General features: G+C 42.0%; 1 protein-coding gene across 3 annotated transcripts in view; it reads right to left on the reverse strand.

The window, feature by feature from the left end:
• emc2 (ER membrane protein complex subunit 2) overlaps nt 1-14,719 on the reverse strand; it is a 164,845-nt gene that overhangs the window by 22,932 nt on the left and 127,194 nt on the right. The window lies entirely within an intron of this gene.

Raw genomic sequence — 14,719 nt, forward strand, 5'->3', positions numbered from 1 at the left:
TCTGGGGGTAGGGGGCTAGGGCAGATGAGTGGGGAATGGAGGAGATGCAGGTGAGGGCCGAGTTAATAGTGGTGGAGGAAGGCAAACATTTCAGAGGCTCTGGACTGGAAGACCTCATCTTGGGAGACGGAGAAATTGAGAGAAGGGGATGGAGTCCTTGCAGTGGACAGGGTGCGAGGACGTGTAGTCCAGGTAGTTGTGGGAGTTGGAGGGTTTGTAATAAATGCCAGTGGAGAGTCTTGTCTCCTGAGATGGAGTCAGAGAGAGATCCAGAAAAGGGAGAGAGTCATCGGAGATGGACCAGGTGAGTTTGAGGTTCGGGTGGAAATTGGCTGCGAAATTAACGAGCTCATCACGGGTGCACAACCCCACCCCGATGTAGTCGTCGATGTACTGGAGGAAGAGTTGGGGGAGGGGGTCTTGCCTGTGTAGACTTGTAGCATGTTTTTCTTCACAAAACCCACAAACAGGCAGGCATAGTTGAAACCCAAGCGGGTTAATTTGGAGGTAGTGGGATAAGTTAAAGGAAAAATTGTTAAGGGTGAGGACAAGTTCTGCCAGGTGGAGAAGGGTGGTGGTGGAAGGTGCCAGGCAGAGAAGAGTGGTGGTAAAAGGCATTGGTGAAATGACCAGGTCACCTTTGAAATGATCACCTTTGAAACCATCCTTCACAATGCCTTAAATGGAAAAAAAATCAAGCTGTAGAACTTGGTAGAATCAATTGCTTCAATGACTGTTTTAGTACAAATGGATAAGGTACAATATTCAGAAGCAATTTGAAGGTCCCTCGTGAATTTTGGCACGAGAGAATTGTTGAGGAGACAAAAGTTTTGTAATTTTGTGAAAGCAGTCCTTGCACCACTCTGATAACAATCCACCTCTGTAGCAGCAATTAGTCTGTGCTGCTGTCAAAGTCAATTCAACTTTAAAACTAAACTAACAACCACAGAAAATGAATGCAACTTACTTCACGTGCGTATGCATTCCTTGTAGAAACTGAATCCATAAAATTGTATAAAACTATGACCAAAGGATCCCACTGAATTTCAAGGACATTTAAAAGACTCTTAGATAAACACATGGATGTAAGAAAAGTAGAAGGTGGTAGGTGTGAGGTAGGGAAGGATTAGATTGTTGTGGAGTAGGTATATATTGGTTGGCCCAACATCACAGGTCAAAGGGCTTGTTCTGTGCTGTAATGTTCTTATGAAAGAGCAGTGGCAAGAACACCAAATTTAGATTTTTATGCATTACCAACTTTATTGCCTTCTCTGTCTGCCACACTTCAGTTGCCAAGTTCCTAACCTCTGAAATTCCCTCCCCAAATTTCTCAGTTACTTACACTTCCCATGCTCTTAAATTATGTCTCCTGAACTGAACTTTAGGCACCCTGTCCTAGTATTTAATAAGTGTCAAACTTTGCTTAATTATTCTTGAACTATATTTAAACATTTTTCTGTGGATGAAAATTGTTTTAAATGTAAAAGTCAGGAAAGACCATTGCTAGTGAACCATCCCACTTATCGCACAAACTGAGGTTTTGATACACATATTCGATCAATCCAATCTGCCCCTCTCTCAAATTCTTCACATTACCTTAATAACACCACAACTGAATTGATTCCACTACCATTTCAGATTATGAACTCCTGGTCATATTTCTCATCTTTGCTTCTCTTTCCTTATATTTTAAGTTGGCCATTCCATGCCTGTGAGATCAATGTTTGAATACATCCACTCAACCTCCTTTTAAACCATTCTTCTCCAAGGTAAGACAGAGGTTTGCTCTGTTTGTGACTGTGTGGCCAGGCACAATTCCACATTCATCTACAAGTTTACCAATGGCACCAGAGTTGTCGGCACAATCACAAATGCCAATGAGTAAGCATACAGGAAGGAGATAGATCAGCTCATTGAATGGTGTAATACAACCTTGCACTCAACGTCAACAAAACCAAGATGATTGTGGACTTCAGGAGCAAGTCAGGAGTACACGACCCAGTCGTCACCAATGGCTTAGTAGTGGAGAGGGTCAAGAACTTCAAATTCCTGGGTGTCAACATCTTCGAGGATCTGTCCTGGAGCCTCCACGTTGATGCAATCACAAAGAAGGCTCACCAGTGGCTATACTTTGTGAGGTGTCTGAGGAGGTTCAGTATGTCACCAAAGATTTCTGTAAACTTCTACAGGTGTACCATGGATTGCATTCTGGTTGGTTGCATCACTGCCTGGTGTGGAGGAGCCAACTTTCAGGACAAAAATACACTCCAGAAGGTTGTTAACTCGGCCTGTGACATTATAGGCACCAGACTTCACTCCATCGATTATATCTACATGAGGCGGTGTCTTAAAAAAACAGCCTCTATCCTCAGGCCATGTCCCCTTCACTCTGCTAACATCGGGGAAAAGGTATAGGAGCCTAAAGATGACCACTTCTTCCTGTTGCCAACAGATTCCTGAATAGTCAATGAACCAAAGACACTGCCTTACTTTTTGTGCTCTATTATTGTTTTTATTATTTTATTTTTTATAGTGATGTCATAAGATGGTTATAATATGTATGTTTACATTATGATGCTGCCACAAAACGCCACATTTCATGACTTGTTCATGAAATAAATCCTGATTCTAAGAATCCTCCTATCCCTGGAGCCAGTCTAGCATATCTGCATTTTACATCCACCTTAATATGTGATGCCCTGAATGGGCATAAACTTGAGCTAAGATTTAAATAAAATCTGAATAATGTATGTAATTATATTCAAAGTAGATGCATTAACATACATTTTTACTGAAGGTTTGGCTCTGTGAGGACCTAAATAAAAGGCTATGATAGTGTGCACTCAGATCGAAGGTGGAGAACAGACTATGTAACCTAATGTTGGTAGATTTGACAAACCACATTAGACACATGCAGCGAGAAGCCAGAGTATTTTCTGTTTGAGTAACCAGAATTAAAAAGCTTGATTGATTTGAGGGGCTTGAGGATCTTGTATCTAAGGGTGGCTCTAAGGTTTCAGGGAAGTGTTCTATGATTGGTGAAGCTGGGGACATCACTACTATCCCAATCTATTAGTGAATCGTGTTAGAGGAACCTGCTGTGATGCATTTCCTGGAAAATACTGGTGGAATCAGCACTAAAATGGGTCATTGTAGAGGTGTATAGAACCATAGAACATTATAGCACAGAAACAGGCCCTTCAGACCTTCTACTCTGTGACAAACTATTTTTTCTGCCTAGTCCCACTGACCTGCACCCAGTCCGCAGCCCTCCAAACCCCTCTATCCATGTATTTTTCCGAATTCTTCCTAAATGTTAAAACTGAGCCCACATTCACCAATTCAGCTGACATTTCATTCCACACTCCCGCCACTCTCTATGAAGAAGTTCCTGTAATGATTCCCTCTAAACTTTCCCCCTTTCATCCTTAACCCATGTCTAGTTTGTATCTCACCTATCCTCAGTGGAAAAAGCCCACCTACATTTACTCTGTCTATACCTCTCAATTTTAAATACTTCAATCAAATCTCCCACATTCTTCTACGCTCCAGGAAAAATAAATATGGTGGTTGTAATGCCAGCACTGTGGACCTATGGAGAGTGGAGAGCAAAGTCACAGAGTTCCCATGGGGTCCAACCACCCAGTCCAACTGCTGTCAGCTCCACTGAGGCTTTGAATGGCCCATTAAATGAGCCAACAGCAGTTTTATTTAAAATCCCACGCCTGCAAGGTCTGTGCCCAAGATGGCGGCGCCTATCATCGTCAGTAGCCACGAGGGGTTGCAAACTCCAGGGAAGCGGACGAATGGCACAAGGTACCAGAAAATGAGGCGATCACTTCTCATGTGAGATGAAGAGTGGACCCACAGAACGGTGATCACAGCAGCACACCAGCAAGGGGTTCTGTGGCTGAAGGAACCACATAAGGCAAGGAATCCACAGAGGCTGTAGGCTGCTGGAGAATGTGGTCAATGTCTTGCACCAAACTGCAGATTCCTGGGACTGGCTTGAACTGGCTGAAGGGATATCTGAGATATGAGAGGGTGCCAAGGGCGCTGAAGGGTCCCTAATCATAACAGAGGTTCGGATCTGGAGCTCGGGCAGCTAATGATTTGGACTGGATGCTGTGTGGCTCTGGAGGCTGTAGGAGCACTGGAGATGAATCCATGGACATTCTGATTCTTGTGGGGGGGGGGGGGGGTGGGTGGAGGCAGAACTCTCTTTTGCTTCTCTTTCTTCAGGGAATTTCTGTCAATGGCAAATCTGTCTGCCATACAGCACACAAAACCAATTTCATGTAATACGACACTGTTTTTATTACATGACAATAGATTAAATATTGAACCTTGAAAAAGACCTAACCTGTTTAACCTCTCCCTATAACTCAGTTCCGGATGTTCAGGCAACATCCTTGTAAATCTTCTCTGCACTCTTTAAATCTTATTGATATCTTTCCTGTACAAAGGTAACCAAAACTTTGCACAATACTCCAAATTTGACCTCACCAACTTTACCATGACATCCCAATACCTGTACACAGTACTTTGATTTATGAAGGCCAAGATGCCAAAAGCTCTTTTTACAACCCTATCCACCTGTGACACCACTTTCAGGGAACTATGTATCTATATTCTCAGATCCTTCTGCTCTACTGCACTCCTCAGTGCTGTGTATGTCCTTTCAAAATGCAACATCTCACACTTGTCTGCATTAAATTCCATCAGCCATTTTTCAGACTATTTTTCCCTCTGCAATCTCACTGTCCACACCACCTCCAATCTTAGTGTCATCTGCAAACTTGCTGATCTAATTTACCACATTATCATCCAGATCATTGACATACGGAAGACAACAAACAACAATGGTCCCAGCACCGAAACCTGAGGCACATCACTAGTCACAGGCCTCCAGTCAGAGAAGCAATTATCCACCACTATCCGACTTCTCTCGCATAGCCAATGTCAAATCCAGTTGAATACCTCACCATGAATACTGAATGTCTGAACCTTGCTGACTAACCTCCCATATGGGACCTTGTCAAAGGCCTTACTAAAGTCCACGTAGACAACATCCACAGCCTTTCCTTTGTCAACCTTTCTGGTAACAATACTCAAAAAACTCAGATTGGTTAAACAGGACCTACTATGCACAAAGCCATATCCCTAATCAGTCCTTGGATATCCAAATACTTGTATATCCAATCTTTTAGAACACCTTCAAAATAATTTACATACTACTCAGGCTCATCGGCCTATAATTTCCAGGATTATTTTTGGATCCTTTTTTTAAACAACAGAACAACGTGAGCTACCCTCCAATCCTCCGGAACCACACCTGTGGCTAAAGACATTTTAAATATTTCTGCCAAAGCCCCTGTAATTTCTACACTGGCCTCCTTCAAGATCCAAGGGTATAGCTTGTCATGCTCTGGGCATTTATCCATCATTTGCTTTAAGACAGCAAGCACTTCTCCTCTTTAATCTGTATCAGTTCTATGACCTCACTGCTTGTTTTCCTTACTTCCATCAACTCTGTACCAGTTACCTGAGTAAATACTGATACAAAAAACCTATTCAAGATCTTCCCCATCTCTTCTGGCTCCATATATAGCCAACCACCCTTATCTTCAAGGAGATAATTTTGTCGCTTACTATTCTTTTGCTTTTAATATACCTGTGGAAGCCCTTTGGAGTTTCCTTCACATTATCTCCCAAAGCAACCTCATGTCTTCTTTTCGCCTTCCTGGTTTTTCTTGAGTTTTTTCTTACATTTTTTTATACTCCTCAAGTACCTTATTTATTTCATGTTGCCTCTATCTGTTATACATCTCTTTCTTCTACTGAACCAGATCCCCAATGTCCTTAAAAACCAAGGTTCCCTGTGCCATTAAACTTTTCCTTTAATCCTTTAACAGGAACATACAAACTCTGTACTCTCATTTGACTCACACAACCTTGCTGGAAAACAACTTGTCCCAGTCCAAACCTTTCTCTTTTCCTCAAAATTGGCCTTTCTCCAATTGATAACCTGAACCTGAGGCCCAGACCTATCCTTCTCCATAATTAACTTGAAACTAATGGCATTATGATCACTGGACCCAAAATCTTCCCCTACACATACTTCTGTCATTAGGCACCAAATCCTGGTGAACTTTATTAATGTTAACTTCTGTGCACAGTACAAGAATTGCCTGTAACTTATCTGATTCCACCTGCATGGAATTCGCCCATCGTTATTGAATGAAGATCTACCGGGACCAATGCCTGAAGAGGGCGCACAAAATCAGTGAACCGGTGCGGACTCGAAGGGCCAACATGGCCTGTTTCCGCTCCGTAAATGGTTATATGGTTATCTGTCCCGTCTCATTCCCAGTATTTCATTCTCTCTAGTTGGTACCATGATGTATGAATTTAGAAAATTCTCCTGAACACATTTGATAAACTCCAAGCCATCCAGCCTTTTTATGGTATGGGAGTCCCAGTCAATATGCAGAATGTTAAAATCTCCTACTATCACAACTTTATGTCTGATCTATCTTTACAGATTTGATCCTTCATTTCTCGTTGACTATTGGATGGTCTATAATACAATTATACAATCCCATAATTGTGGTCATACCTTCCTGTTCCTCAGCTCCACCCATAAAGCCTAAGAAGATGAGCCCTTTGGTCTGTCCTGTCTGACACAGCCATGATATTTTCCCTGAGGAGCAATGCTACTCCTCCCCCTTCCCTATTATGGCTAAAACAACGCAAGTCCGGAACAATGAGCTGCCAGTCCTGCTCCTCCTGCAACTGTTTCACTAATGGCCACAATATCATAATTCCTGTCAACTCATCTGCCTTTTCTACAATATTCCTTGCATTGAAATAGAACCTACATCAGTGGTTTTCAAACTTTTCCTTTCTACTTTAAGTAATCCCTATGCCAATAGGTGCTCTGTGATTAATAAGGGATTACTTAAGGTTGAGAACCACTGCTCTAGACCCAATTGTTACTGAAATATTTTGCTTGATAAAAATTGTCACTGGCCCATTTCCTTTGGAGTTATGAAACCGTGCACATAATGAGTCCATTAGGTACGATTAAAACAGTGGTTTTCAAACTTTTTCCCCCACTCACATCCACCTTAAGCAATCCTTTACTAATCACAGAGCACCTATGGCATAGGGAATACTTAAGGTGGCATGTGAATGGAAAGAAAAAGTTTGAAAACCATTGAAATAGATGCACTTAAGCAATCCCTTACTAATCATAGAGGACCTATGGCATAGGGAATATTTAAGGTGGTATATGAAAAGAAAGAAAAAGTTTGAAAGCCATTGAAATAGATGCACCTGAGAATATTTACACCACATACAACCCTTTGACTTCTAATTTTACATGCAATTTTCACATCATCCTTTCTCCTTCACTTCCTCTCTCTGCTCTGGCACTCTGGTCCCCACCCCCCTCAAATCTAGTTTAAAGCCTCCCAGAGCAGCACTAGCAAACCTTCCCATAAGGATATAAGTCCCCCTCCAGTTCAGATGCAAAATGTCCCATTGGAACAGGTCTCACCTTTCCTGGAAGAGAGCCCAATGATCCAGAAACCTGAAGCCTCCCCCTCCCCCGTACCATGTCTTTAGCCATATGGAAGCTACATTATACTCCTATTTCTAATCTCACTAGCATGTTGCACATGTAGCAATCCTGAGATTACAACCATAGAGATCCTGTTTTTTAATGTTGTGCCTAACTCCTTGAACTCTCTTTGCAAGACCTCATCACCTTTCGTACCAAGTCACTGCTTCCTACGTGGACCATGACATCTGGCTGCACACTCTACCTCCCATAAACTCGATCCGAGCTATCTCGGGCCCTGGCACCAGGAAGGCAACATACCATCCATGATACTTTATCTCTTTCACAGAATCACTTATTTGTTCCCCTAACTATGGAATCCCCAATCACAACAGCTCACCTCTTCTCCTCCCTTCCCTTTTGAGCCACAGAACCAGACCATGCCAGAGACATGAACACCGTGGCTTGTCCCTGGTGGGTTCTCACATTTGCCCGCCCCCCCCCCCCCCAGAAAAGTATACAAAATGATATTCTTGCTATTGAGGGGAATGGCCACAGGGGTGCCCTGCACTGACTGCCTGTTCCCTTGCCCTCTCCTGTCACCAAGCTGTCCTCCCCTTGCCTCCAAGGTCTGATTGCGTCCCTCTAACTCCTGCCTATTTTCCCCCTCAGCCTCCAGAATGACCTGGAGTTCATCCAACTCCAGCTCCAATTCCTTAACTTGGTTTGTAAGGATGCTGGATGCATTTCTTGCAGATGAAGTCGTCAGGGATACTGCTGGCTTCACTGACAGCCCACATTCTGCAAGAGGAGCATTCCCATGCCTTGTTTGCCATTCCCATTGGTTTTGATTAGAGGAAAAAATATAAATAAATAAAACCTGCCCTTACCTGCGCCTACCTGTGGCATTCTTTTTGTTCTTCATTTGGGATGTCATTACCTCAGTTCTTGCACCACCTGCTCGCCGAAGCCTGTTGAGCCAAAGCCTTACCAAGCTGACTCATCCCATTCCTCCAATGACTACTCCAATACACAGTCCCTCACTTTTATAATGAGGCCTGTGTCACTTGACCTCAATTGCCCAGTTTCCTACTGCTGAGTCTGAGCTTTTCAAATGAGATTGACATCATTGCTTTACCAAACCTGACATAAGCCCCTGCTATCTCTGTTGTTGAGGGCTACTGTTTCAGAAAGCTGAAACAGCTTTCCAGCTCTCCAGTCACACTGGAGTAGCAATGAAACAGTTAATCACGTTGCCTTGTGTGGATTTACCACTGAGATGGTGTTGGATAGGGTCCTACACAACAGAAACAGGCTGAGCTTGTCCATGCCAAACAACAGACCCTCCTGCTTCTGTCCCACTTGCCTGCATAAGGCCAATACCCCTCTAATCATCTCAATCCATATAGTTATTCAAGTGAAGCTAACACCCCTGCCTCCAGCACTTTGTCTGACAGCTCGATCCATGTTCCCATCACCCTCTGAGTGAAGAACTTACACCTCTTCTAAATCCCACTCTCCTCAACTTATAGTTATGTCCTGTCATCTTAGATTCTCCCCCTCTTGGAAACTGGCTATCATTAAACCCTAACCCTACACTTAAAGGAAATCAGGCCTAGTTTGTCAAGTCTCACACGCTAACTCAACTTCCTTAATCCTGGCAACAACTTCGTAACCTCTTTTATACTTTTCAAACTTTACAATAGTCTTCCTTGAGTTAGGTGACCAAAACTGCACACAAAATTCCAAGTGTAGCTTTACCAATGACTTGCAATAGCTTCAACATGATGTCCCAATTCTTCCATTCAATGCTCACCTTGCCAAAAATCCCTGCCAAATCATTTATGTAAACTACAAAAATCAAGGGGGTCTTAGTAACAAACCCTGTGACACTGCTGATATTGGTTCAACAGTCTATAAAACTGTCCTCTGCCACCACTCTCTGACTCCTATCACTGAGCCAATTTTTTTATCCAATGGCTTGTTGGCTTCTTATCCCACGTACCCAAAATTTCCATATCATGTAGGAACTTGTCTAACACTTTATTAAAATCTATATAAATAATATCCACTATCTTGATCTTGTCCACCTTTGTTACATCTTCAAGTTCATGAGACACAATATCCCACGCACAAAGCTGTGCTAAATCTGCTTAATTTTCTCCTGGCAACCCAAATTTTGATAGATTCTATCTGTCAGAGTCCTCTCCTCCAGTTTCCCAACCACACACACCAGACCAACAGGTCTGTCTTTACCCGGATTACCTTTTGGCCTTTTTTAAATAACGGCACATTTGCCATCTTCCAATCTTCCAGAACTTCCCAGCGATGAGTTAAAAATGTCTGTCATGGTCCCAACAATTTCCTTCCTGCCTTCCCACATTTTTCTGGGATGACCTGATCTGGTTCATTTGGTGGATGGACCAGGAAATTTAACCACCCTGATACAATCTAAAATGGCTAACACCCCTTCACTCCTGATGCAGACATCTCCTAGCCTATCTCTAGATACCTCCTTCCCCTCCCACTCCTGCTTAACTTGCAACACAGTAAACACATTCAAATCTGCAGATGCTGGGATCTATTGCAACATATAAAAGTGCTGAACAAATTCAGCAGGTCATGAAACATCCATAGGAAGTAAAAAGCAGTCTACTTTTTGGGCCTGACCTCTTCTTTGGGAGTGCTGAGAACTGGGCAGATGCCATGATCAGGAGCAGCTGGAAGGAGGTGGCAGATGAGGACCACCATGGATGAAACCATGCAAAGCTTGCAGGATCTCATGTGCAGTTAGCGTGAGAGCTCCAACACCTCGACATTGTCAAACATTGGTCCAGACATTGGGGCGTAATATTTTGATACTTGGGGTCGAGGCCCACCCACAGATCAAGGAAGGCAAGAGTGATGGATCAATAAAATGTTGAATCCATCTGGACTTTGATCAGAGTTGGAGGCGGGAGGGTAGTGGGGGGGGGGGGGGGGTGGGGCGGTAAGTGGCTCTCCTGAGCTGTGCCTGGACAGGTTGGAAGTGAAAGTCCTCCTCATGGGCATTGGCACAAAGTTGCTGAGTAGAGAGACACTTTGGTAATTCTGAATCGTTCCTTCTCCATATCTTCTCAGAATTAAGTGCAGTAGGAAATTGGGAGTATGTGTGGGTCGTGTACATAAATGTGTTCTTTTGTGATTGGCTTGCAATGGAGCACATGCTGTATGCTTTCCCCAATTGAACCATGCCACATTTCTTTTCTTATTTGTCATCATGAAGTTTGTTCAGTTTAAGTACAGTGTGGTATTTTTGTATTTTAAACTGTTTATTCTTAATGCAGATGTATTAGTGAGGCATTGTAAGAGTGAGTTTTAAGCAACCAGCATCGACCAATTCCAGTAAATGCCAGACATGGGATTTTATTGCATTCAGGTCACCTACATTTCCATCCAGATAGTTTGCAAGTAGCACAAAAACAGAGGTTCCACCATCAAGCCTTGAAGAACACCACTGGTCACAGATCTCCAGACAAAGAAACACCCTGTGCCAAAATCCTGTCTTCTATAGCCAAGCCAGTTTTGTATTCAACTTACCAACCATCTGCAGATCTCATGTGACTTAATCTCCTGGATAAGCCTAAAATGAAGAACCTTGTGGAAAGCTTTACTATTGTCTAGGTTTACAACATCTACTGTCCTACCCTCATCAGCCATCCGTACCTCCTCAAAAAACAACATTGTTTGTTACACATTACCTCTCTGCACAAAGTCATGCTACCTTTCCTGAACAAGTCCAGGGTGCCCCAGATGCAAGCAAATTTCACTTACTATCATCTCTGACAATTTCCCTCCCTAACTGGCCCATAATTTCCTGGCTTGTCCCTACTGTCTTAACAAAGAAAAATTGCTGGCTACTCTCCAGTCTTCTCGGACCTCCCCTAAAGGTGATGCAATGATCTCTATCAAGGCCTCAGCAATCTCATCCCTTGCTTCCCTCATTATCATGGGTGGTGAGGATCCTTGAGGATAGAGGCTGCTTTCTTAAGACACACCTTCAGATAAATGTCCTCAATGGAGTGAAGTCTGATGCCCATGATGTCACAGGTTGAGGTAACAACCCTCTAGAGTTTTCTTGTCCTGAACGATGGCATTTCTGTACCAGACAGTGATACAACCAGCCAGAATGCTCTTCACAGTATACCTATACAAGTTTTCAAGAGTCTTCGGAGACATACTGAATCTCCTCAAACACCTCATAAAGAGAAGCCACTGATGAGCCTTCTTTGTAATTGCATTGACATGGAGGCTCCAGGACAAATCCTTGACGATGTTGATACCCAAGAATTTGAAGTTCTTGACCCTCTCCCCTACTGAGCCCTCGATGACGACTGAGTTGTGTCCCCGACTTCCTCATTCGTCCTGATGATTACGATGCTTTTTTCGACGTTGAAGATGTTGAATGAACCCTTGTGCTTGAAAGCTTTATTAGAGTAAATGTTTACTTTACTTTTTTGTACACATATGGTCAACAAAAACTTACTATTAGTAATTACTTTTTGTTTTTATTATCGTAATTGATTCTGATAATTTGTGGCTTCTGATGCATTAAAAACAAAAATGCAGTAAAAAAAATGATACTGTAGTCTTGAATATGAAATTGTGCTTAAAATTTTTGTGATGTGAGCAGGTAACAGTCAAGTTGTGGCATAGTGTTATGGTAGTTTTGATGCACAGACTACGCATTATTACATTAATTCATTGTGTTTTAGTTCTTTATCCATTTAGAGATTATTTGGACTTATGCTATTGACACAGTTTTTTTGGAATCTTGTGAATTTTAGCCCCTCAAAAATAGTATCAAATTTTAGCCCCTCAAATTTGACCCTAAAAAGTAGTCCCCAAAACTTGACTTCGACATGCCTATATATGATAAGGCTTTTTTCATGTTCCATAAAAACTAATGAATGTTCCAAGAAGCCTGTGTCAGACTTTTCCTATGTGATATCTGATGCTACACGGATATTGAGAGGAAGACTGCTGTTGGCCAGAAATATCTAAGAGTAATATGCCAATACTTTTGCACATTTAAAATTTCAAGCCACATATTTTTCATTTTAGCAGCCCCTCTAGAAATTCAAAACAATATTGGGTGCCAAACATACAATTTCATGGAATACAGCAAGTCTCAGCAATCGAGTATCATTCAAAAATGCATTCTCCCTTTTTTGCACACAGTAATTGAGTCATACAGCATACGAACAGGCTCTTCAGCCCAACTGACCAAAATGTCCCACCTGTCTGCATTTGGACCATATTCCTCTAAACCTATCCTATCCATGTTTCCATCCATTTTTTTCTTAAACATTGCAATAGTAACCATCTCTTCCGGCAACCTGTTCCATACACCCACCACCCTCTATGTAAAAAAAGATACCCCTCAGGTTCCTGTTAAATCTCTCCCCCCTCACTTTAAATCCATGCCCTCTGGTTAATGATTGTCCTTCCCTGGGGAAAAGACTGAGTTCACCAAATATATTCCCCTCTTGATTTTGTACACCTCTATGTGATCTCATCCTCCTGGACTCAAAGGCCTAGCCTGCTCAATCTCTCCCTATGGTCAGGCCCCTGAGTCCTAGCAACAGCTTCATAAATCTTCTCTGCACCTTTTCCAGCTTGACAACATCTTTCCTATAGCACAGTGACCAAAACTGAACACAATACTTCATAATAGGCCTTACCAATGTCTATACAACTGCCACATGACCTATCAACTTCATTTCTCTGATGAACAATGTACTGAAAGCTTTTCTGATCAACTAATCTACCTGTGATGCTACTTTCAAGGTACAATGGACTAATGCTAAGTAAAAACACAATGCTGGAGAAATTCAGCAGGTCAAACAGTGTACAGCGGTTTCACTTTCCACCGTTTTAGTTACCCATGGTCAACTGTGGTCCAAAAATATTAAATGTAAAATTCCAGAAATAAACAATTCATAAGTTTTAAATTGTGTGTCGTTCTGAGTAGTGTTATGAAATATCACGCCATCCTGCCTGGGATGTGAATCATCCCTTTGTCTAGCGTATCCACACTGTATACACTACCCACCCATTAGTCACTTAGTAACTGTCTTAGTTAATTAGATAGACTGTCATGGTATCCCTGTGCTTGTATTCAAATTAACCTTTTCTTCTTTAATATTGCTATAATTGCTCTATTTTATTATTAGTTATTGTTGTTAATCTTTTAATTGTACCTAATTTATAAATTAAACTTTATCATAGGTACATATCATATATAGGGTTTGGTATTATCTGTGGTTTCAAGCATCCACTGGGAGCATATCCCCTGCAGATAAGGGGGAACTACTGTACTTGATGTTGCAAAGATAAAGATACATAACCAATGTTTCAGGTTTGAGCTCTTATCAAGGTATGAGCAAAATGTAAGCAGGCATCCGAACATGCCATCCTCTGGCATCCTCCAAACACATGGTGCCAACCAATTCTAAAAATGAAAATGAGCATTTAGTGGTAAAGTTAAAAGTCCAGGAAGCTTTCCAACAAGTTGTACATTCTCAAGTGTTAATAGATTGAAGTTTGCATGTAATATTGAGAAATACTCACCGAAACAAACACAAGAAACAAAGTAACAATATGATGCATGCAAGTGAACTTGTCAGTGAGCCAGGAAAAACAGCCTGGCTTGGAATATGTATGCCTTTGAACTCTGCAAAGTCAGTGTGTAAAAGTTGCTGCATACGCCATTTGCAAAGGGCTTGCTAGTCCATCAGACATGCAGAACATGTCCACAGTCTATTTCTCAGGGTACATGATTCTAGAACTGGAGGACATCGGTGCGAGGTGAGAAAGGAGAGGTTTAAGAGGGACCTAACGGGTAACTTTTTCACTCTGTATCTGCAGAAGTTGGCACAGTTGCAATACTCCATGACATTTGGATAGATGGGAAGGTTATAGGACAGATGTGAATATAAAAATTTTAAAAGATATGGACCAAATGCAGACAAATGGGACTAGCCTAGAATGTCAAATTAGTTGGCATGGACTTTGGGCAGAAGAGATTATTCCTTGCACTGAAGCTCAATGTACCTCAAGCCTTCTAATGCAAGTTTTCTACAACATCACAAACGTAGATTGAGATCCAACAAC

The sequence above is a fragment of the Narcine bancroftii genome, chromosome 2, assembly GCF_036971445.1.
Source record: "Narcine bancroftii isolate sNarBan1 chromosome 2, sNarBan1.hap1, whole genome shotgun sequence".
NCBI classification, from domain to species: Eukaryota; Metazoa; Chordata; class Chondrichthyes; order Torpediniformes; family Narcinidae; genus Narcine; species Narcine bancroftii.